The sequence below is a fragment of the Triturus cristatus genome, chromosome 3_1 (genome assembly GCF_964204655.1).
Source record: "Triturus cristatus chromosome 3_1, aTriCri1.1, whole genome shotgun sequence".
NCBI lineage: Eukaryota > Metazoa > Chordata > Amphibia > Caudata > Salamandridae > Triturus > Triturus cristatus.
Genome location: NC_140583.1, coordinates 696948746 through 696973112, shown reverse-complemented (window position 1 = coordinate 696973112; position 24367 = coordinate 696948746). Strand labels below are relative to the sequence as shown.

General features: G+C 49.1%; 1 protein-coding gene and 1 pseudogene across 1 annotated transcript in view; both read right to left on the bottom strand.

The window, feature by feature from the left end:
* Positions 1-18366, bottom strand: part of LOC146860815 (transmembrane protein 115-like) — a 60111-nt pseudogene extending 41745 nt beyond the window's left edge.
* The window catches only part of LOC146860813 (sperm-specific sodium:proton exchanger-like), a 4738575-nt gene that overhangs the window by 4018765 nt on the left and 695443 nt on the right, over positions 1-24367 (bottom strand). The window lies entirely within an intron of this gene.

Genomic DNA, 24367 nt, shown 5'->3' with positions numbered 1-24367 from the left:
CCATATGTCTGTTGCATGTTGGATGCTAGTACCCCAATGTGCAGACATGCACCACCTACACATTTGTTGGACATGCAAGTGAACATGTAGGAGTATGTCACTATACACACATCGCATTTCTTGCCACTAACTCAGTACAGGTGTCAGGAAGAAGGGATGGCCAGAGTCTCATTTCACATGCTTGTGATGCATACCAGCAACACACACTATGATGTTCTCATGTCCTGATAGTCAATGCCACAATGGGGTGCATGGAGCACATTTGACCCCAATGCAGGATCACTCATAGCAAGTTAAATGCCATGGCACAGGCATGCCTGGAAAGTCAGTCATCACTGTCTCCTGTCACAGGGGCAGGGCATCCAGACAACAACAGTATGCACTGTGTCACAATCGTAGGTCATGTGTAAAGCAAACTCTGCAGCTGACAAGTGCACTTGTCCATCCCCTGCAAACAACATATCCCAGACCCAGATGACCCCACATCATACAAAACAGACATATGAGTGTCTGCAAACACAACTCCCTGAACATGAGCACCTCACAGTCTGCTGTGCATGAAACACAGCTGCCTGAACTTCACAGTTGCATACACCATTGTGCACTGTCAAGTGATCACACACCTCTATGTCACACAGGTCATGTCGCCTATAGTCACATCTCAGATGCCCTGCTGACCCTGAAACTCATGAACACCCCAGTTGTCCTGAAAAGGAAGCCACACCACAATGACACAGAGGCAGACACCTGAAGGCACATGTCACTAAGCACAACCTGTAAGTTGATACACAGGAGTGGGAGTACAGAGTGTTTCTAAATGCCCTGGAGTAGGCATGACTGCCCAGGTCTACGTGAAACAGTGGACAGTAGGCAGGTGGCTAAGCAAGTGTGACACACTTGATATACATACTCCTGAGGCCCTAAATTTGGAGTCCCCTGCTGCATGGGTGTGTTTGAAATACCGCAGGCACATGTGGCAAGTCAGACCAGCAATTGGAACACATATCAAGGGCACACACAGATCACATGTCAGATCTCAGCATTGTGTAAACAATTGACCCACCCATGAAACACACAACAGAATCACGGTAACAGATGCTGTCCGGAACCTGAAGCATAGCTGACTGCAGGGACACAGTGCCCTAGTGACACAAGCCACAGACTTTCGGGTCCACACTTGTGGATCAGATGAGGAGGGTGCGTCACACAATTGAGGGACATGAGTCCTGGACTACAAGACCTACGTAATGTGGAAGTGTGACCAGTCCAAAAGACTGCAAATAGAATGTCAGACATAGTACACAGATTAGGCATGGACTTACCCCCTCCTTGCTGCTGTCTGGCCTTCAGCTGCCCATCCAGGTCCGGGAAGACCACCGCCAGAATCCTGAGCATGTGGGCGGTCAGGGTCCGGTGTCCACCCCTCCTGCGAGGAGGCGACAGCTTCAGCTGGACCCTTGCGATCTTCCGGGTCAAGCCCCGAAGGTCCTGCCACCTCTTCTGGCAGTTGCGGATCCGGCGCTTGTAGACCCCCACTGATCTAACTGCCCAGGCGATGGTCAGCCAGATCTCCTGCTTCTGGTGGGCATCAACCTGTGAGGATGACAAAGTTAAAAGTCCTTTACCACACATGCCACATATTTGTGCTGCACACAGTTGGATATACATGTAGTCATCACAAAGTAAAATGAGGTACACAGGTAGTGCACCTATGGAAATGGACAAATGCCCTGCATGTCTGACATGTTAACATTGCCTGGGAAGTTAAAGCTTGCATAAATGCACTTTTGCTGCAGAACACCTGTTCATCACATGTACCTACACACTTTGGGGGTTGAAAGTACTCAGTGAATACGCTTGACACTGGTGTACACAACGCTAGTACTGAGGGATAAAAAAGTAGATTTCCCGTATATAAGGAGTATCGGATCTATATTCTGTTAGCATGATGCATCTATACATATACTCAATGTTTGATATATATGCTTTTGCTTGGAGGAAACTCGTTTATTTCCTCCCTGTATGTCTATTGCTAAAAGAGTAGGCCGAGAACCATACAGACGCCATCTTCTGATCATATGCTCGAACACGGGCCGTGATCACGTGTTAATCACGTGCAGTTGTCAGGCCCCAGTTCATCTGAGTTAATGGTAGCAGCTGAAGATAGGCTGTTTTACTCGACTGTTCTAAGACTCAAAGTCGCATCTGGCTTTGGGGGCGATAAGTGCATTCCTGGAGGCGCCGTGTCTACACTCCCAGGCACCAAGACGAAAGGGAGTCACCCCTCCTGACCTCATCCGTAATAGATAGTCAAGCTGTTGTACTGGTCTGATGTGTGCCATATATGGTCCTTCCCCGGAGCTCGAGGGTATTTTTCCTTTTACAGCGATAGTATGTATTGAACCGAAAAGTATATAACCTCATGTTTGAATACGAGCCAACAGTCTTCTCGGCGCACCTGATGGGTGAGGTTCGGAGAGGCTCCTCTATAGAGTATTTTGTTTAATAAACGATTGAACCTTCTTCACTGCCAGCTGACTGGTTATTTGGTAATGCTATTGGGACTGTTGGTAGGTATAGTCCTCATGTTTATTTTTATGGTACATCAGTTGGCGACACCGCCGTGACTCCGTGACTGGGTCGTCCTCCCCGTAAACGGGTGGTAAGGACAAGGGGTAACTCTGGTCGAGCGGGTGGACGGAAAAAGGATCCTTTGAAATGTAGCCATTTTTGGTATGAACTTACTCCGCTCTCACGATCAGAGTATCCCCAGCTGCTAGTGACCCTTCACCGGAGTCCTACGGGCATATCCCAGGAACTGACCGTGTTGGTCGTCAGGAGTTGGCAGTGGAGAACACTCAATCGAAACTGTGTGCACCAAGTGAGTGGAATTGTTTTGATGTTCTTGGCATGCACTGTTAAGCAGTGCTTTTGAAGCAGTTAACTGTGTAAGAATTTGGTGGTCAGTGTACCACGGAGAATCTTGGGGGTCTGACGGGGCAGCGTTGTAGTGGCGGCACGTATAGATGCTTCACGGACCTTTTGTGAATAATAGAGATGCCGATCGGACACCTGGCGTGGCACGTGTGGTGCGCGCCCGGCCGGACTGCTCTCGGAAAAGCCGGTGGCTGTACCTGGGTAGCCTTGGGAACACATCTGAAGTGGTGCTAATGAAGCAGGCTTAGTCAGAATAGTCCCAAGAGTGAACCAGGAAGGCTGCGGGATGGTCTGGAGGTCGGTCTGTGGTTATACCTGTCTGACGGTCTCTTGGTAGTCTTTGGGCTGCTTGATTTTGGTATCTGTCGGTCTTGGAATCTGAATTTGATTGATTCTCCACGAACAGGAGTCGACGGGCTCTGTTCTTTGTTTGAAAATACGTCATTTTGAATATCTTTGTATGTATATATATATTATTGTCTTGTGTATGTTTGAATGAGCGTGATGTTGTATGTTTTGCGAATGTTTGAACATGGCCATGTTTGGAAGTTTATTTTTATGATAGAATGAGGAACGCGTGACGACAATAACCATGCCGTGTTTTAGCAAATTGAGATGTTTTGGATGTTGTTGCCGCCCTAATGATACGCGTTTGGCTGAAAGTCAACCTGCCCCGCCTGAGGGCAGCCGAAGTTATGATATGTATGTGAAGCATGGTATTACACCTTTCTTGTTTAATACACTATGGCATAAATATACTAAAGATAATGTGGAATTACATTGGCCCTTAACCGGGTCTTTTGATGAAAAAAAGATACATTTTCTGCAGGATTGATTATTTTCTAAACATAGTCGACAGTCAATGTTTGACTCCCTAAGCCTGTGGCAGAAGGAAGCAAAGCGTAGACGTATGCGGGAGGAGAAAGTATGTAGGATGAAAGGAAATCAGATGATTAGGCAGAAAGCTATAGCTTATGATAAAGCACAAACTGAACATGGGATTGATTGTGCACACAGACAATTTAGACTGCAAGTGGATAAGACCTATGTGGCTAGGACTGAAGCGGAAGATGAAATAGAGGATTTATTGGATACTCGTCCACCTCCACCTTATGCTCCGCAGCGTATATATCCCGTTGTTCCCCCATCTCTAGTACAGACCCCTTCAGCTTCCGCCCCTGGTGATTCCTCTTCCCTTGCCTCTCCAGGAACTTCCTCTGTTTTGTTCCCCTCAATGTCTGAGACGGCTACTTTATTGCCCGTTACACTGCTGTCTTCTGTTACGTCCACAGCTGTTTTGTCTCCCCCACCCCTGTGTGGGCTTCTCTTTCTGCAAGCACGACCCCATCTCCAGCTGTTTCGACTCCATTTCGTGCTCCGGGGGATTTAGACGCACGGAAGTTGTTTACCCGTTCGGCTGTAGGACCAAATGAGAAACAGATGATTGAAAATCAGTCATCCCAGTGGATGCGACAGCCTATTTACACTATAACTGATATATGGAACACGCTTCAAGACTATGCGCCTGTTATGCAGCAACATGCCTTGAAACACATGGCTGCACGTATTATTACTCGCTCGGAACAGTGTTTTCCAGGAGGGATGGCCCCCCAAGTGATGTATGACATCCGGGACAGGGCTCATAAGTCTGAACTTAGCCCAGAAGAAGTGTATAGAAATGTGGAGGTTTAATTAAATTATCGAGAACGGATGCATCAAAAGTGTCCCTCATGGGACACTCAGCATCCTATGCGAGAAGTTCACCCTATCTTTCATCCTGAAATACCAGAACTAAAGGATGACCGTGGCGTGGTGACTAGACCTCATGTAGAGGCTCGAGTGCAGGAGCAATGGGTTTACACCCCCTGGAAGAGGAGTGAAGTCCTTTCACTAAAATCACAATTACCTGACCCCCGTAAGAATCCCACGGCATATTATAAAGAACTCACAGAAGCGGCCTCTTCGGCCGTCATGACCTTAGCTGACATAGAGCTATTTTTTGCATTGTTAGTTCCCGTTGACGTATGGCGTCAGGTGCATGATCAGGACCATGCTCAAGAATTCGGCGGAACATGGGAGCAGATAAAAGATTGGGACAAGGATCGTAAGCCTGGAGATAAGCCGAAACCTGAATTATTGGCATTACCTGGCCGCATTATCACTTACATGCATTACTTAATTCCGCCTCGTAAGGTGGATTGGGACAAATTGATCGCATGTAAACAGAAGAAAGATGAAAGTGTTTCTGATTTTTTCACTAGATTTGAGGGCGTATTCATTGATTTTAGTGGACAGGATTTATCGTTGGAAGGCGGTATACGATTATTTGTTAATCGTTTTGTGACCAATTTGTTACCAGAAGTCTCTGCACGACTACAAGCCGCTGAAAGTACCTGGACCACTTCCACGCCCTCGCTAATATTGAGTATAGCCCAATATTACGAACATAGAGAAAATGAGAGTAAGGATAAGACGGAAAAGAGAACGGAGGATCTTAAAACACGGGTGTTGATGCAACAAGTTGTTCAAGGACGAGGCAGAGAGAGAGGCGGTAGAGAGTTCGTCCCGAGGGGGGCGGGAACTGGACGAGGCAGAGGGCCGGCTGTTGTTTTGGGAATAAACCAGTGTGCTAATTGTAAGGAGGAAGGCCAGTGGCGATTTCCGTGTCCATTGTTGCTGGCCCAGAACAGGGCTATGAGAAGTAGAGGAAGAGGTCGGGGAAGTGTGGATCGCAGTGATATGCGACGAGAAGAGGCGACGCAAGTTGGACAAGAAAAGAATTACTTTGACAATCCAAGAGGTAGGCAGTATTATAGTGAGGAGTGTGCAATGGATGCGACCGAAGGGTATGCTTATACATAGGATAGCCATGGACAGAGTGAGGGCCAGGTGTCAGTACCCGTTGATCAGCAAGGACCTTATGTAGAGGCTCATTTGATGGGGACATCTGAAAAGTTTTTAGTTGATACGGGTGCAATAAATAGTTCTATTTCTCGTTCCCTGGTCCCAGGGGCTGCTCTGTCCGGGCACAATAATGTTTCGGTAGGATTCTCGGGAATTCCAGTAGTGAGCCCCATCTCCAGACCTATTCCTTTTACAATTGGTCCTGTTACGATAGACTCCCCATTTTTTCTGACTTCCCATTGTGGCGAAAATTTGTTGGGCTTGGATTTGTTGAAGAAATTACATGCTAAGATTCATTGTTCACCTGATGGTGTTTACTTGACCATTAATTCCCTTGGGAAGCATACTTTGCAGTGTTTCACTAAAAATGAACCCCCTCCCTCCTGAGTTTGCTGTTATTCCAGCAACATTGTGAGCCACTGGTGACACAGATGTAGGATTATTAAAGATTCCTCCCGTTTCTATTACTTTGAATCAAAATGCTCGGCTTCCTTGTATACCTCAGTGCAAAATTTCTCCGGCCGGCGAGAAGGCTTTGCTCTCCATTATACAAGATTTGGTAAAAAGGGGTGTGGTGGAAGAGACAGCTGCTAATGTGTGTAACAGCCCCATTTTGCCTATCTTAAAGAGAGCCCCTGTCAGAAGCGATCCTGATTATGCTGATACTTATCGTTTTGTGATTGATTCGCGTGAAATTAATAAAATAGTGGTGCCCCAATACCCTGTGGTTTCAGACATCACTACTATCCCAACTATGATCCCTCCTACTGCTAAATATTTCTCTGTGATTGATTTAAAGAATGCTTTCTTTAGCATTCCGATTCATCCTGATAGCCGCCATATTTTTGGCTTCTCATTATCTGGTCGCAGCTTCCGGTTCTGCCGCGCTCCCCAGGGGTACACAGAGAGTCCTAGTATTTATTGTCAAGCTTTGAAAACATTGTTGGATGATTTGGTTTTGCCCCCTGGTAATGTGCTTTTGCAATACGTAGATGATTTGTTAGTGGCTTCTGATACCGAGGAAGGTTGTAAGAAGGCCACCATACAATTATTGTCTCAGTTGGCTGCTAATGGCTATAAAGTATCCCTTTCTAAATTTCAATATTGTCGACAGGAGGTGACCTATCTCGGTCATCTACTGTCGAAGGAGGGGAGGAGACTAACCCCTGAGTGTGTGACTACTATTTTTAATATGTCTGTACCTCATACTCAGCGTGATGTTCGTGCATTTCTCGGCATAACTTCTTACTGTCGCCAATGGATCCCTAATTTTTCCCTTCTTACTAAACCTCTTCTGTATTTAACCACTAAAGATGTGCATGAACCTTTACCCCGGACTGATGTTTGTCAAGATGCTTTTGACTCTTTGAAATCTGCGCTTTATTCTGCACCTGTTCTTGGTACTCCTGACTACCGAAAACCTTTTGTGCTTTACGTACACGAGGTGGACGGTTGCTCGCTTTCTGTATTAATACAAGGATTTGTGGTGGTAAGCAGAGACCTTGTGCTTATTTCTCGGCGGTGTCGGATAACATCGCCAGAGCACTGCCTAGCTGTTTAAGAGCTACTGCTGTGGTTGCGGTGGCTATTCGACAGTCGGAAGGGCTCGTTCTGAACACTGACCTCACAGTGTTGGTACCGCACGCTGTGGATACATTATTGAACAAAACAAAGACCCAGCACCTTACAAGTGCACGTCTTACCGGATACGAATTGACTTTGTTTGCTCCACATATTACGATTAAACGATGTGCCACTCTGAACCCTGCTACGTTACTATCCCTCCCTTCAAATGAAAAGAACAATGATGTTCATGATTGTATATTTCGGACTGAGGAAGAAACGAAGGGACGAGTAGACCTGACACTCCTCTATCTGACCCTCAAGAGGAGTTGTACGTCTATGGCTCTTGTTTCAAGTTACCAGATGGCACGACAACTGCTGCATATGCGATAACTACTCTTCATACTATAGTTGAGGCTTCTCGTGTACCCTATCAGTCAGCACAGGTGGCTGAATTAGTGGCATTGTTTCGGGCCTGTGAGTTAAGTGAAGGACTGAGAGTAAATATTAACACCGACAGCCAGTACGCTTTTGGCGTGGCTCATAGTTTCGGCCGACTTTGGGCAGATAGAGGTTTTCTTACTTCTCATGGTCAGCAAATACATCATGGTCCCTTGATTTTGCGATTACTGACTGCATTGACGTTACCAGAAATAGTGGCTGTAGTTAAATGTAGTGCACACAAGGCAGTGGTTGATGCAGTGGGGGAGGGTAATGCCTTTGCCGATCAAGTAGCTAAGGAAACTTCGAAATCCAAATTGACCTCAATGTTTGTGACTAGCTCTGCAAGGTGGGTGACTGAAACAGAAATGTTTGATAATGCCATGGAAAGTGTCCGAGAAATACAGAAATAAGCTACCACTATTGAACTGGCTCACTGGAAAGAGCGAATTGGGAGATTAGATGCAGATGGTTGTTGGATTGATCTGACAGAAAAGCAGCGGTGGCTATTGCCTAATGCATTAGTGAATGCGGTGGTGACAATGGCACATGGTTCAGCTCATATTGGGGTGAAAGGTATTTGTGCAATATTAGATCCTGTATGGTACAATCCCAATATTTCTAGGACCGCTGCTCATTTGGTGCAATATTGCATGGTTCGCTTACGATATAATCCAGGAGGCAGGGAGCCTGTTCTGAGTGGAAACTTCGCACTACCCTCTTTGCGTTTTGAGGTGCTTCAAATGGATTATATCCAGCTGGAGCGCGTTAACAGTTTGAAGTATGTCCTGGTCGTGGTATGTGCTTTCAGTAAATGGGTGGAAGCCTACCTGACAAAAGAAAACACTGCTTTGGCAACGGCAAAAGCGTTGGTAAAGGAGTATTTTCCTCACTACGGATTGCCTCGTGTGATCTGGAGTGATAACGGAAGACATTTTAATGCAGAACTCATCACACATATATGTAATGGACTACAGATTAAACAGAAATTCCATGCAGCTCGACACCCCCAGTCCGCTGGGTTGGTTGAGAAGTATAATGGGATATTAAAGCTTAAATTAGCTAAAATTCAAGAAAGTACTGGATTGAGGTGGCCAGATGCTCTGCCGCTGGCATTAATGTCAATACGAGTTACCCCACATTCTCGTTCTGGTTTATCCCTGTATGAGGTCATTTTTGGGCGCCCTGCTAATGTTTGGGGCGTCCCGAGACCCAGAACGTTTCGTGATATAGAGTATCCTATGCTAACAGACTATTTGTTTGCATTGACTAAAGATCTTCGTTCCATTCATCAACAGGTCTCAGCAGTTTTGCAGCCCCTGCCGGAGGGTCCTGGACATCGCTTGGAACCAGGACAGTAGGTTCTGGTCCATAACTATCAGCAAAAATCCAGCTTGGATCCTTGTTGGTCTGAACCGTTTCAAGTCTTGTTGGCCACGTGAACGGCGGTAAAAGTAAACAGCAAGCGACACTGGATTCATGTCTCACATCTGAAAAAACTACCCCTCCCGCTTCCATGTGATCAGCAAATCCAGGATGGGGTTCTGACTCAGGAAAGTGAGCGAATTCCTCGATTTAGCCCTTTTTATGATGCCCAGGTAATTGGAGAAGGGTAAGGAGAAGGTGCACCGGGCTCGGAAGGGGCTCTGTCATCAGCACAATTGATCGCCCCAGATTCTGTAGTTCCTACAGCTAACCCAGAGGCTCACAGTGCCCCTGTTTCACCAGATTTGTCATCCTCTGTTTTGTTCTCTGATCAAGAAGTGCCTGGCCATACTCGATACAACCTGCGGCCCAGAAAACGACACGGTACACCAGGTGAACATGGTAGGAGATAGGGAGAGACTTGAGTGATAGGATACAGACCTGTGCTATGAATGTCTGTTAGATAAGCTTTTGATGTACCGAGCGAGACACTGAACTGAACACGCTGAGAGCCTTGAACATTTGTTTGCTCTGTTCAGAAAGAAAGACTGAATTTCATGTTCAAAGGGGCCCAGGTTGTGTTTTCTTCAAGGGTTGTGTGAGAACATAACTCCACCGTGAGAAGTTTGTTTTGGTATTATCCGTGATGAACGACAGGAGCCTGCCTGTGAGGCTCTAAACGGACACAGGAAAGAAGCACCCTCTGGCAGGTTGGACTGCATTGCCCTAGTTTATTGTTGGGCTTTTAGTTAGCATGTATCCTTTTGCTCGTTTTGTTTCTGAAGCGGAACGTCCTTTTGTACCACGCTATTTTCCTACATATATGCCTGTTTTTTCTAGTTGGACCAATCGTGTTAAAATTGCATTTATAGCTACTATAGCAATATTTCTAATTAAATTACTGGGAGTATTCATATATTTAGAATTTCGCCACCCTATGCATACTGTTTTAGGAACAACTACCCCACCTCCGGAACATGTGTTTCATACTTTAGCCCATCATAAGGAAAGGCATCGTCAGACCTATGTGAAAAACGCATTCATTGAAATGCTTAATCAAGCACACAGTGCCACCAATACTACAAATTGCTGGGTTTGTGGTCTTTTACCATCTGTTATGCACAAGCACGACTTATTTATATCCCTACCTTTGTCTCATCTGGGAAGTTGCGAGGCTTGGTTCAAATTGCTTTCTATGATGTATATGCATTATACTGTGGGCGCTCGAAGGTTTTCAGAGAAGGATTATGAAATGATTTTAGCATATATTTGGGTTCATCAAGGATTCAACCCCGAAGGGAATAATGTAGAGGGAACCTTAGATCCGAATGCTTGTATGAATATGTATATAACGTATGAAAATACCACTTGGTTGAAAAATGAAATTTTGGACTTTGTTGAATTCAATTTCACTCAATATTATCGACACTTTCAGGACCGTAATGTTACTGAAGATAGGGCTATTCCACTGCCTGTATTAAACAGTACCTCTACGTTTTGTGTTCAAGGAGTAGGGTACATATCATTCGGAGAAAGACAATGTAATTATACTTATCAGTTACGTACCTTTAGCAGCCCTCCGTTGTTAACCCTTCTTAATGTATATTTTGTTTGTGGAGAAAGTGCCTATACTTGGCTTCCGCGAAGTTGGACTAGACGTTGCTACCTGTCCTTCCTGTACCCTCCAGTCTATATTTCTAATTATCACAAGGATCACCGACTAGATAAACGTAGCGTGCTTATTAGGAGAAATAAGAGGGTGATAGCTACCCCCGATATAGATCAGACCGATACTCCACTGCAGCATTTCACCAACATTTGAAGGGAGTGTTACCCTTTTGGGGGCCTATGCTTACTAGCCGAGAAGTAGGACGTTTGTCTAGAGTAGTTGAAGGGGTAATTAACACTACTGCAGGAATACTGACCAATATAACAGTAGAGCTACAGGCGACCAGACTCGTTTCGCTTCAAAACCGTATGGTTTTGGACGTTATCTTGGCAGATCGAGGAGGAGCATGCTGTGTGATCGGCAGCTCTTGCTGTGTTTATATTCCTGACTCCGCCCCTCCGTTCATTTGGCTATACAGAAGCTACATCGTTTAGCTTCCGATATACATGTAGAAACTGGTACATGGTCTCTCTCTGGTTGGTTCTGGGGTTTGCTGTCTACTTGGGGATGGAAAATGTTGATGGTGCTGGCATGTATAGCTGGTATCATATTCACGTGTTGTGTTTGTGTACAATGTGGACCTGCATGTTGCTCTTATTGCGTGACAAAACTCACTTTCTCTGTGTCTGGTTCATCCCCAACATTGGTGAAAGCTCAGCTAGTTCACCAGGAGCTAAAAGATTTAATGCAGATTGGTGAGGGAATATTTGAAGATTGAACTGTTTTTGTTAGCTACATCATGCTAAAAGGGCCGTTCTGAGGGATAAAAAAGTAGATTTCGCGTACATAAGGAGTATCGGATCTATATTATGTTAGCATGATGCATCTATACGTATACTCCCTGTTTGATATATATGCTTTTGCATGGAGGAAACTCGTTTATTTCCTCCCTGTATGTCTATTGCTAAAAGAGTAGGCCGAGAACCATACGGACGCCATCTTCTGATCATATGCTCGAACACGGGCCGTGATCACGTGTTGATCACGTGCAGTTGTCAGGCCACAGTTCATCTGAGTTACTGGTAGCAGCTGAAGGTAGACTGTTTTACTCGACTGTTATAAGACTCAAGGTGGCATCTGGCTTTGGGGGTGATAAGCGCATACCTGGAGGCGCCGTGTCTACACTCCCAGGCACCAAGACGAAAGCGAGTCACCCCTATTGACCTCATCAGTAATAGATAGTCAAGCCTTTGTACTGGTCTGATGTGTGCCATATATGGTCCTTCCCTGGAGCTCGAGGGCCAACTGGTATTTTTCCTTTTACAGCGATTGTATGTATTGAACCGAAAAGTATATAACCTCATGTTTGAATACGAGCCAACAGTCTTCTCGGCACACCTGATGGGTGAGGTTCGGAGAGACTCCTCTATAGAGTATTTTGTTTAATAAACGATTGAACCTTCTTCACTGCCAGCTGACTGGTTATTTGGCAATGGTATTGGGACTATTGGTAGGTATAGTCCTCATGTTTATTTTTATGGTACATCAAGTACTGCTAGTCAGACAACATGCACAATTAGGAAGACAGTGGACTGCACAGTCACCTGCTCCCCTGGTTTCCCATACAGCTTGCAGTACTGTGGAATGAGCCCGTCCAGAAGGGCCTGGTTCTCCTCCTCAGTGAAGGCTGTGGCCCTCTCCAGAGTACGTGCCATAGCAGTAACCTGAGGATGCAGAGACAGCAGCAGTGGTAGCAGAGATGTGGTCCAGTAGCATGTAGTGCAGGCAAGTGAGCTAGCTGGGGCCAGCCAGCCTTATATCTGTGCTGCAGAGGCAGAATCTGTGGCATGTGTGCCAAGTGATAGTTCCAACATGGTTGCATTCTATGAATCTGGCCAATCCATGGAATTGTACGACTTGTACACGTCTTCCGCATCGTTCAAATCTTCACCTTCATGACACCCTAGAAATTGTTGTAGGCATCCAACTGAATTTCCAGCGCACGACTCGTAGAAGTTTTGATTCTGCGTCCGTCTCCATGACAGTCCAGAGCCAATGGGTGCGCACAGCGCGGTCAACTGACTGTACAACGCGTAGTTTAAAAATCCACACGTACCCGTCTCCATACCATCCATGCCTGCACGACGCGTATGCATGATAGTCACCCGCATCAGTTCTCATTGCAGTCAATGGCTAAGCGTGCGCACCGCTAGGTCCAGAACTGTGCAATGCGCATGCATGATAGTCACCTGCATCGGTTCACATTGCACTCAATGGCCAAGGCGTGCACAGGGCTCGGTCCATGCCTGCACGACGCATATGCATGATAGTCACCCGCATCAGTTCTCATTGCAGTCAATGGCTAAGCGTGCGCACGGCTCGGTCCTCAACTGTGCAATGCGTCTCTGTAGAAGTCACCTGCGTCGGTTGACATTGGTGTGACTTTTTCACGGCTGCATTACCTGGGTGTAGGGGGCAACATTTGGTTTGTTGTGTGGCACTTTGGTGCAGCCACTCCCAGGCTGTGCACGTGTTCATGGGGACAGAATCCTTTGTGTGTTGTGCACATTACCACTGTGATGTGCAACTGTACAGTTATGGGCATGAGTCATGGACACAGTTGCAGGTTGGATATGTTTAGGACATGTCATATATACCCTGAGTCCTGGGTGGGATGGTATGTACGTCACAGTGAGACCCATAGCCACAATTCTTATGTACACCCACAGTCTGTGTGCATGTTGTGCCTCATATATGTCTGATCAAATGTGCCCAATGGGAGACAGTCTTCACGTCCATCTGGTTTGTGCATCAACATTGATGTTGTGTGTGTGTCTACGAGACGTTCATGTAGGGCCTGCAGAGACAACAATGGCCACTACCTATGGGACTCATGGTTGTTTTGTGGCGTGTACATGATATGCCACGTCGTGCCAGTGTCCATGTGGCAATACAGGGACCCTGGGTATCTGCCTGTCAAAGAGCTGTGATGCCTGGGAGACATCAGGCCTCACTTGTCACTGTGGTGTGTGTTTGGAACGTGACAGCAGTACATAGGTACTGTGACACAGCCCAATGATTGGCCATTGCACTACATGGAACTTATGTAGACATGTGGACTTGAGATGTCAGGTGATGGGCATGTAGGTGACATATGTGTCCATACCCAACAGCACACACCTCAGTACATTGTGTATTGTCATGATGTATCATGTGATAGTTTGCTTGGCCATAGCCACATGGGTGGATGAATCGACAATCTTCCTTTGTTCATCTTTGTACTGCAGGGCACCACCTGTCCATAGACCATTCCCAGACCTTGAAACCATGCAGGAACGCGACTGCATCCGACAGTACTGCTTCACCAGGCCACTGATTGAGGAGTTCGCGGAGCAGTTGGCGCCACATCTGCTACCTGTGCTACCCCCTTCCCCCCCCTTCTGCTACAAGCAGAAGCCAAGATGGTGATCTGATCAGTCGCAGGGCTTGGAGGCTCCTCACTCCTGGCCCCCTAACCAGCTAAAACCCCACTTTAGATCCCCTTTTCGAGCCCCGCAGCCGGCGGAACGGAAAGCGAGGGTGAAGCGGCGATCCGGGGGCGAAAGTGGTGGCAGCGCGCTCCTGGATGACACCCTACGCGGTCACCCGAGGCAAACGGCGGTGGTGAAAATGACGCCCAGGCCAGGAGTCAAGTAGAGCGGATACTCGGGCGACAAAGCCATCTCGCCACAGGGGCAGCAGCGGAATCTGATATTGCCCCCGTCCAGCACCGGGTGAGTGCCCGCAGCACGTACACCAGAGCGGAAGCGGCGGGGAGCGGCGCCGCGGGTGGCTGGCGGTTCCCCACAGGGCGGAAGAGTGCAAGCGAGGGTGCGAATCGTGGGCCTGCCTGGGCGCAGCTCCGGCGCCCTCGCAAAGAAGCGGTGCATACCAGCCCTGCCCAGGCAGGAAAGGCGGAGAGGCAGCCGGGTCAAGAGGTGTCCACCACAACCGTACCACCGTAGCGGGTATAAGAGTCAGCACCCCTATGTAACCCCCAAACAGGCGCACGGGCAAAACGGGCTGTGGCCAGAGACTCCTGTGCTAATAGCAGACGAACGGAGTGTCCTCCACCATTGCATAAATAAGGAGCTAATTAAAAGGAGTAGAGCGCGAAAGCGAAACCAAGCAGGCACAAGATGGCGTGGAGCCCAGCGATCTGCAATTCCTAAGACAAAGGAAGTGAAAGTGAAAGTGAGAACTGCGAGCTACGAAGTCACGGGCACAGAAACCACGACGGGGTGCAGCAAAAACCACCAGACTCTGACCGTACCCCTTGGCACCTGCAAATGTACCCGGAGCAGCAAGGGGTACGGCGCATAGGTGGGAGCAGTACCGGGAGGCAGCGAGAACTGTGAGCTACGGAGGACGGTGAGTCACTGGTACTGGCACAGTAGCGGCGACGGTGCACAGCTGAAATCCGCCAGAGCCAACCATACCCCCCTGGTGCCTGTAATCACACCCGGAGCAGCGGGATATATGGAGCAGTAGCGGGAGGCAGCAGGTAGCAGAAGGCGGTAGCAGAAGTCTGCAACGCGAGAGCAGGCTCCTCTCTGGTGCAGAAGACCAAGTGAGCCCGAGTAAGACGCCTAAAATCGGGGGCTGGGACCAGGGCATACCAAGCTAGAACCATCAAACCCGAGGTCCAGGGGAGGACCACCTTTCCCACCGACAAAAGTGCAAAGGAAAAAAGAGAGGGAAGTAGTAACATGCAGCGGCGCAAAATGGCACTGAGCCCGTCGATCCGCCTTCAGCAGGGAGGACAAAGGAGGTGATAGCGAAACCCACAAGACCACAATAGTGATGAACCTGCCGTCACACATGCAGTAAGGGCATCACAGCAAGCCTCCATTTCTGAACCCTCCTACCTGAGACCTCCTGACACCTGCAACCACACCCATGACGCACGGATAAGAGCAGTATGTGGGGACAGTGGCAGGGGCAGCAAGCAGTGAGCACCGCAGGCTTCCCACCAGCAGTGGCAACCACTGCTGCGTATCGGTCTACCCTCCACTTGTTCACAGTTGACAGAGACGGCGTGCAAGGTAATTAATGTGCAGTAGGGAAGGAGCAACCACAAGTCTGGGGCCCTGAAGGGACAATAAGGGCAGATAAATCCTCTCCCAACGGGTGAACTGATAAAAGTTGTCCTCCTCTAGACTCTTAGGGTATTTGGCGGTAGTTCTGTCTGAGTTAGGAGTGAGATTCACTCCTTGCCTCATTTCTTCACAGCTGTGCAGCACTTAGTGCCAGCTGCAATGTTTAGATTTGTGCAAGTACGCACCCTGGTCTTTCGCTACATTGGCAGCAGCCACGACATTCTGGACACAGGGCATTTGAGCCCATTGAGTTGGCCAGTTGACCAGGGGTACCGGGAGGTTTGTAGGGCGCCAGGCCCCAATGTGTACTTGTGGTGCTAGGAAATGTATTTCATGTAGTTTGATTTTCGGACCCTGTTCTGGCTACCTCTAAATTGTGTTTTTATGATTTTGAGGTTGTCTTGCATACTTTGGTTTATGCTAGTGAAATTATGTTCCACCCTGTGCTTTTTGCCCCTAATGTTGGCGATACTTAGGAGGTAAGTGTCTAATATTAGACTGTTGAGATTTTGGACGTACATTGCGTTTGGGGCCTATTGTGATGCTGTGCTTAATGTGGTTTATGTCTCAGGATGATGATAAGTACAGTGATTTTCCTCTTACACCACTCCATCTTCAGTCCTATCTTGTTGAATCAGCCCTGTTCTGAAGTAACAACCTGTTCCTAATCGCCTCACTTTCCTGTCTCCACAATAGCTCAGTTCCCTTCACCCAACGTCTGGATTATGTGCCCCTTCTTGTCCTCATACTTCTCCTCACCACCGCTTTCCTAGTAACACCCTTCCCTTATCCCCACCACCCTCCTCCTCCACAATTTCCCAACATGGCCACCACTCGAATTGAGTCTGGAATTAATTTCTACAAAATCATTTACCCTTCTAACCTGACTAAAGCTGCAGCAAAACGTTTCAAGCATAACACCATTGAATGTTTCCCTGATTCCCTTTTTGTTGATCAGTTTTACAATGGTCGTTATGGGAGGCTCAAAAACGATCTCATTTTTTTCACGCACGACATACCCTCTTGGTCTACCAGCTTTTACAACTCCCTTAACGTCACCTCCTCCTCCTCTATCCCTCATGGGACACAGCAAAAAATGTCCCCCTCTGCGGGCTTCAACGGCTCCCTCACTATCTCACTCTATAACAACGGTTCTGTCATGATCCAAGCCAAAGACACCTGTCTCTCTCTCTTTGACCACCTCTTCCCTCCCCTACTCCCCTCCCCTGCGACTGGGCTATCCCTTGACTCTTCATCTAGCTCCACCAATTACTCCCTTTCTCCTCCCTTGACTCTCCAATAGGCTGTACCCTTGGGAGGCACAGGTCGACCCTCTTCTCCCCCCTCTGCCCTCCCCTCCCATTCTTCCCCCCTCACAGTATGCCCCCCCTCTTTACTTCAGCCTTACCACTAGCTAACACGCTCCTCGTCCATTCTGCACCGTCCCGGCACTCCATTCTCATCTCCTCCCCCTATCCCTACCGGCCACCCCCTCCTTAGACCACCTCTCCTCCAGCCTTCTCCCCTAGTTAACTTTCCTTACGTTCGGGGACATGGCCACGCCGCGGGCTGTGATGGCTGCGTGGTGTTGAAGCTCCGCCGCCAGCCCAGCAAAATCAGCGATGTCCCCGGCCCTTTGAGATGAACAACGGACAGCGGGCGATGCCGCTTCACCCCCAGTCCCCGTGAGTCCGATTTGACGACGGTTGGTCCGCGGAGTCGTCTGTTATGGTCCCGGAAGCGGCTCTCTCCGAGCGACGGAGGAGACAAAATGGCGGCCTGAGAAGGCGATCTGGGGAGGTCATTGAGGCGGCAGCTACCAGCACAAGCACAGGTACCCTGAGGGGGCAACGGGGGGGTTTGGTCGCCTGGGCGCGGGCTGGACGGGGTCTGCCCTGCCCCCCCTCTGCTACAAAAGCGGTGCTGTTCAGGTGGTCAGAGGTTAACTGGCGCCGCTCGGCGGCTCCGTCCGCATTACTTCCCGGGTTTCTCGCTGACTGCTGCGGGCTTGGCCAGAGGGAGCGGGCGACGGCTTGACCGCGGCGGTGGGGGGCGGGGGGGTATGCCTGTTTATGCCGGGCGCTCGGGTCGCTCCGGCCCCCTGCAGTAGGCCCTTCTCCATGGGCAGTGTGTGCATTGCGAAGAAGTGGCGGATGGACCTACCTGCTTGACCCGACGCCTGGGCCTTGCCTCCTACGGACCGAATCCTGTTGTGCTGCGCTGCCGGGGCTGGTCATCGGCTCCCTGTTCGCTCGTCCTGAGGGACCGGGCAGGCTGTACTGAAGGGATGTACAGATGATCCTCGGTCTGGACCAGAAGCACAGTCGCTGAGCGGCCTGGCCTACACATTGCTGCGACACAGGTCCTTGGCTCGGAGAGAGGGGGTCGTGCAGGGCGCTACATGTGAGGAAGAGACGCCTGGAGGCCCGTACAGCGCTTGGTGGCCTGAACCGCCTTACAGAACCGGCGCCATTCTGGCTCGTTGCCACCACTGGGATCCTGAGAGGGCTGGTCAGAGTCCAGTCGTTTTTGGCAGAGGCATGGGTCGCAAGGAGCCGAAACAAATTACACTTCCATTTGAAAAGCTCGTTGAGCAATCGACAGAGAGTTCCCCTAACATGGCAGTACAGGATGGAAGCACGGTTGATGGGGCATCGGCCCGGGTACCGCCCCCGGACTGGCTGCAAGAGATGAGAGCTGGGTTCAGATCCATAGACGGTCGCTTTGACTCCCTGGACAAGACGCTGGAAACAATGGGTGCAAAGATACAGGCTCATGATCGGCACTTGGACGTGGCGGAGGCCAGGATTTCAGTCACTGAGGACGGTGCTGCACAGACATCTAAGCAATTAGACAGAATGGAGTGCATACTAAAGGATGTGGCCATTAAAAACGAGGACCTTGAATCGCGCAGTTGTCGCAATAATGTACGCATTCTTGGGGTTCCGGAATCCACAGCGACGGGCCGTCTGGATGTATTTGTAGAAAAGTTGCTGGCAGACATCTTTGGGAGGGACTCTTTCACGACTGGCTTTGTGGTGGAGAGGGCACATCGCTCCCTGGGGCCGCGTCCTAATCCGGGACTCCCTCCTCGCCCGCTGATAGCTCGCATCATGAACTTTCGAGACCGAAACACTGCTTTACGACTGGCTAGAGAGAAGGGAGATATAACTTGGCAAGGCTCAAAAATTGCATTCTGCCCGGACTTCACAGCCATGGTACAGGAGGCCCGGTGAAAGTACGCGGGTGTGAAGGCGGCGCTCCTCAATCTCGGCCTAAAGTACGGCATGCTATACCCGGCGCGGTTGCGGGTTGAGATTGATGGCCGGGTGCGGTTCTTTGACAATCCTACGGAGGTGCAGGACTTTTGTCGCACATACAAACCAAATAAAAGCCCTCCTCGGGGCGGTGGAGGTGGGCAGTCTCCCCCGCACAGCGGCTCGGTGGCCAGCCAGGATCTGTTTGCTGGCTCCGGGTGGGATGAGGTGGTGCCTATGTATAACTCTTGTTTATTCCATTTTTTACAGGCTGGGGACTCATGACAATTTTTGTAAGGTTGCTATGTATTGCTGGGTTGCTGTCGGGACGTTGCCACCCCCTCTGGTGGAAACCGCTCGGATTTATGTTGGATACTGTGCTCCTTTTGTTAATGAGTGACTGCACATGGCGAAACTGTTTGGAGCGATTTGTTTTGTCTATAGGTTTGGGATTGCCTCACGTTTTTGTGGTACGGCTGGGTGGGGGGAGGAGGTTTGGGGTAGGTTGTTTTGATCTCAGAAGCATTCATTGGGGTGTGACGCATTTGATGATATATGGGAGTAAGGATGACACCTGTTTCCGGCTGCTGAGTCAGCTACTTGTGTGGCTCGGATAGGTCTGAATGAAAACCCCATAAACTTGTCACTGATATCTTGGAACGTCAGGGGCCTTAATAATCAACGTAAATGCAGGCAGGTGGTGCATTATTTAGATCGGCATCAGGTGAATGTTGCCTTTATCCAAGAGACACACTTACATACTACAATCACTGCGCGGTTTGCTGCGTCCTGGGGGACACATAGGTACTTCGCCAATTTTAGCAACTATGCCAGGGGCGCTGCAGTGCTGATCCATAACAGAGTCCCGTTTCATTGCCATCAGGTCATTGGGGAAAGAGAGGGACGCTATTGCATAGTGAGAGGGGTGATGATGGGACACGGGGTCATCTTGGTTTGCGTGTACGCCCCTAACACTGACTCCCAGGAATTTTTCCACGAGCTAAACGCCCAACTTACAAAACTAGAACCTGCTATGCTCCTGATTGGTGGAGATTTCAATCTGTTGCTGGATGTGGGACTGGACAGTACCTCAGCGTCCGCTGACACTAAGCCCAGGGCATGGCGCGCTCTCAGAGAACTCTGTCACCAATTCTCCCTTATTGATATTTGGCGCAGGCGCAACCCAGACACCACTAGTTACACACATTTTTCTAGCCAACACAATATCTGGACGAGGATTGACTACTGGCTCCTCTCTCCAGGTCTGTCCCCCTGGTACCGGACGTTGAAGACCCTCCCCAGGACATATTCTGACCACTCGCCTGTATTGCTGTGCCTGGAAGTGCCGCGCCCCGAGGGCTTTGAGCGACAATGGCGATTCCCTGGAAAAGCGCTATTGGACGACCTTTTCTGTCATGAGGTTCATGAGGCGATTAAGGAATATTTCGCGATTAACACTGGCTTGGTGGACTCTTGGGCCATGCTGTGGGAGGGGTTTAAGGCCTACATACGGGGGGTTTGTATAGCCAAGCATGCAGGGCTCCTAAAGGCGTTGTGTACAACACTTACTCAGTTGGAGGCTCAGTTAGAGTCGATAGATACGGAATCGCGGCATGCAGCGTCGGACTCTGTGTTTGCAAGGAGGCTGCGCCTCCTCTCCGAATCCAGGGAGACCGCGGATAGAGAGATCCTATACCTGGGTAAATACCAAACTGCCCGTCGATATGGGGAGGGCGACCGGCCTGGTCGTCCTTTGGCGCAGGCTCTGAGACCACCGTACAGTAAGTCGTTCATTACTGAAATCCGGGGCGAGGACGGAACGCTCCACACGACACCCTCTGAGATTAGGGATGAGCTTCTGGCCTATTTCTCGGCATTATATACGACCAGACAGGGTGATGACACCTCTTCACGGGAGGACTACTTATCCGAAATTGCGCTAGTGTTTTTAGAAAAGGGCATGCAGGAATTCATGGCAGAGCCCATAACGGTGGCCGAGGTTCGAGGGGCGATTAAAGTACTGCGGAGCTTCTCAGCCCCGGGCCTTGATGGCTTGACGGGCGAATTTTACAAGGCATTTTCCGATCTGTTGGCACCCAAACTTATCGAGGTTTATGCCGATGCCGTGGAGCGGGGATCCCTTCCGCCCACTCTGAGCGAAGCGGTCATTGTCCTACTTCCAAAGCCGAATAAAGACCCGGCGCTATGTGGGTCATGCAGGCCCCTCTCGCTATTGAATATTGACTATAAGATTCTCGCTAAAATTGTTGCCAATAGACTTTCACAATTAATGGAGTTCATTATTGCGCCGGCTCAATCTGGCTTTGTTCCCCATCGCTCGACATCACTGAATTTGTGGACTTTATTCACTGTACTGCATAGAATAAACCCTGATACACCCGCGACGGCAATACTCCTTGACGCAGAAAAAGCTTTCGACTCTCTAGAATGGCCCTTCTTCTTATCCATAATGCAACGAATGGGCATGCCGGCCGGCTTTATTGCCACCACGAGACTCTTATATAGTCAACCCACGGCGAGACTCCGCATTAATGTCACGTTATCGCGCCCGTTTACGCTTACCCGAGGCACCCGCCAGGGTTGTCCGCTGTCTCTGCTGTTGTTCATTCTCGCCATGGACCCATTCATTCGGCATTTTCAGGAGCGACATCTTCAGAGAGGGCTGCAATTCCGGACGGGTCCCCTATTGGTCTCATTATATGCCGATGACACCATACTGTATGTTAGAGAGCCACATCTGAACCTTGCGCCTCTAATACGCGAAATACTTCACGTCACTCCGGGCTGGGGGTCAATTGGCATAAGTCCATAATTTTTCCGTTAACCAGCGGCACCTCCCCTTGGCAATGCGAGTTTCCGCTGGAATGGTGCACAGACTCTGTAAGATATTTGGGCATACACGTAAACCTGAGCAAAGATTAAATTATTTGTCTTAATTATGGCTGCGCGATTACGAAGCTTGAATCGCAGGTGGACAAATGGATACAGCTTCCGTTATCCATGGCGGCTAGAATCGCCATTATAAAAATGATAGTGCTCCCTAAATGTTTATATCTTTTTAATAATATCCCCATACCCCTGGATTTGGGATCCAACCTGGTGGCCACAATCTTTGGGCGAGGCCCCAGCACCTAAACAGCGCGCAAAAACCTAGGTATAACCATTGACAACACCTTGTCCATGCAGGAACATGTGCGGGCTCTGTGCGAAAGAGGGTTCGCTATCCTAAAACTCTTAAAAAGGCTTTTCCCTTGGATCCCCCTTGAGTGCAGGAGGACGGTCACTCAGGCATTGCTTACTAGCAGAGTGGACTATGGCAATGCCTTGTTTGTAGGCATGGCAGAATACCTTTTCTCACGCCTACAGGTGTTGCAAAACGTGGCTGCTAGGCTTGTCTGTAATAAGGGTAGACTCAGCTCAGCGTCCATATCCCTGATAGAACTTCACGGGCTTCCCATGCGTCAAAGAGCAAGATTGAAATTGTTGAGTCATGCATACAAGGCACTGCATAATATCGGACCTAAAATCCTCCAGAACAAAATTGATTTCTATATTCCCACAAGAAGTCTGAGGTCAAAACACCAAGCATTAGCTAGACCCAAGCGCATAAAGAAAGTCAGAGCTGGCGGCCGGTCATTCTCACATCTAGCAGCCAAACACTGGAATGAACTCCCTCTTCACCTATGTCTCTCGGAAGACTATGCTTCATTCAGGAAACAGCTAAAAACGCATCTTTTCCCGAGGTCTTAGGCGTAAGCAGTCGATGATTCCCATCACATCTCTTCGCACGCCCCCGCTAATCAGCTCCGTGATATCCAGTAGGATGAATGTTGCGCTTTATAAATACAAATACAAATACCCCTCACTCAAAGTTTTTTCGCTACGCTACATGCCCATTTGCTAAGATTGGTCTGGGGAGGGAAGCAGCCCCGGATCCGTTGGAAGATGCTCACTCTCCCGCTCGATAGAGGCGGACTTGGATTACACGATTTTTATCTATATTATTTGATTGCACAGTGTGCCCACGCCTATGCTTGGTACCACCCAGATGCGCGGATTCCATTTCTTTGCCCGGAAGCTGACTTTGTGCTCCCGGGCCGTTTGGCCTCAGTGCTGCCCAGGGGCGTGCCCAGAAGTCCAGTTGACATACAAACGGTGTCTACCACGAGCTGGGCTTGGTGTAGACTATTGCGCTACATGGGCCAACCCATCTTATATTCCGCTGCTCTTCCGTTACCTAATGAAGGATGGCTCCCGGTCACTGGCGAGAAACTCGTGAAGTGCACTTTGACGAAGTTTGACATCACCAAGATTGGTGATTTATACCTGGGCGGGCACATATTCTCGATATCGGAAGAGGCACGATTCAGTGATGCCACATTCATGGACAAATTCATTCTCAACCGGCTTTATTTAACGGTTAGATCGGAGATAAGGGGATTCCCCCTTGAGCCAGCTTCCTTCGAGCCACTTACTCTCCTCATTGAAAAGGATACAGGGGCACACCTTATTTCTAAATTGTACAAACTATGTATAGCACAGGTTCCCTGCATGGACGACAAACTGCGTATGGATTGGGAGACTGACCTGGGTCGGCCCATTACGGATGAACAATGGTCCGTCTGCTGTAGGGTCACCAAAACGATATCACTAAATAGCCGCCACAAGCTTTTACATTATAAGATTTTCCGCAGAAGCTACATGACACAGGCTAAACTCCACTCGATTGTCCCCAAGAGGCCCCACTCCTGCTCGAAATGCGGCACCCCTCAAGCTGACTTTGCCCATATGACTTGGGCCTGTCCACGCTTGCAACCATTTTGGGCACAGCTACACAAAATTATGGGGGAGATGCTGGGGCTCACACTGGTTCCTACCCCGGAAGTGGCGTTATTGGGGTACACGGTTAACTTTCCCAAGGCAGTAAGGAGACTGGCGTCTCTGGGCTTTTTGTTAGCAAAGCGAGAAATTGCTAAGCGCTGGGGAAGTGGTGCGGCTCCCACGATTAAAGCATGGCATGCGGATATGGCTTACTGCAGTATAAACAGCAAGATTTATTCCAGTCTACTACA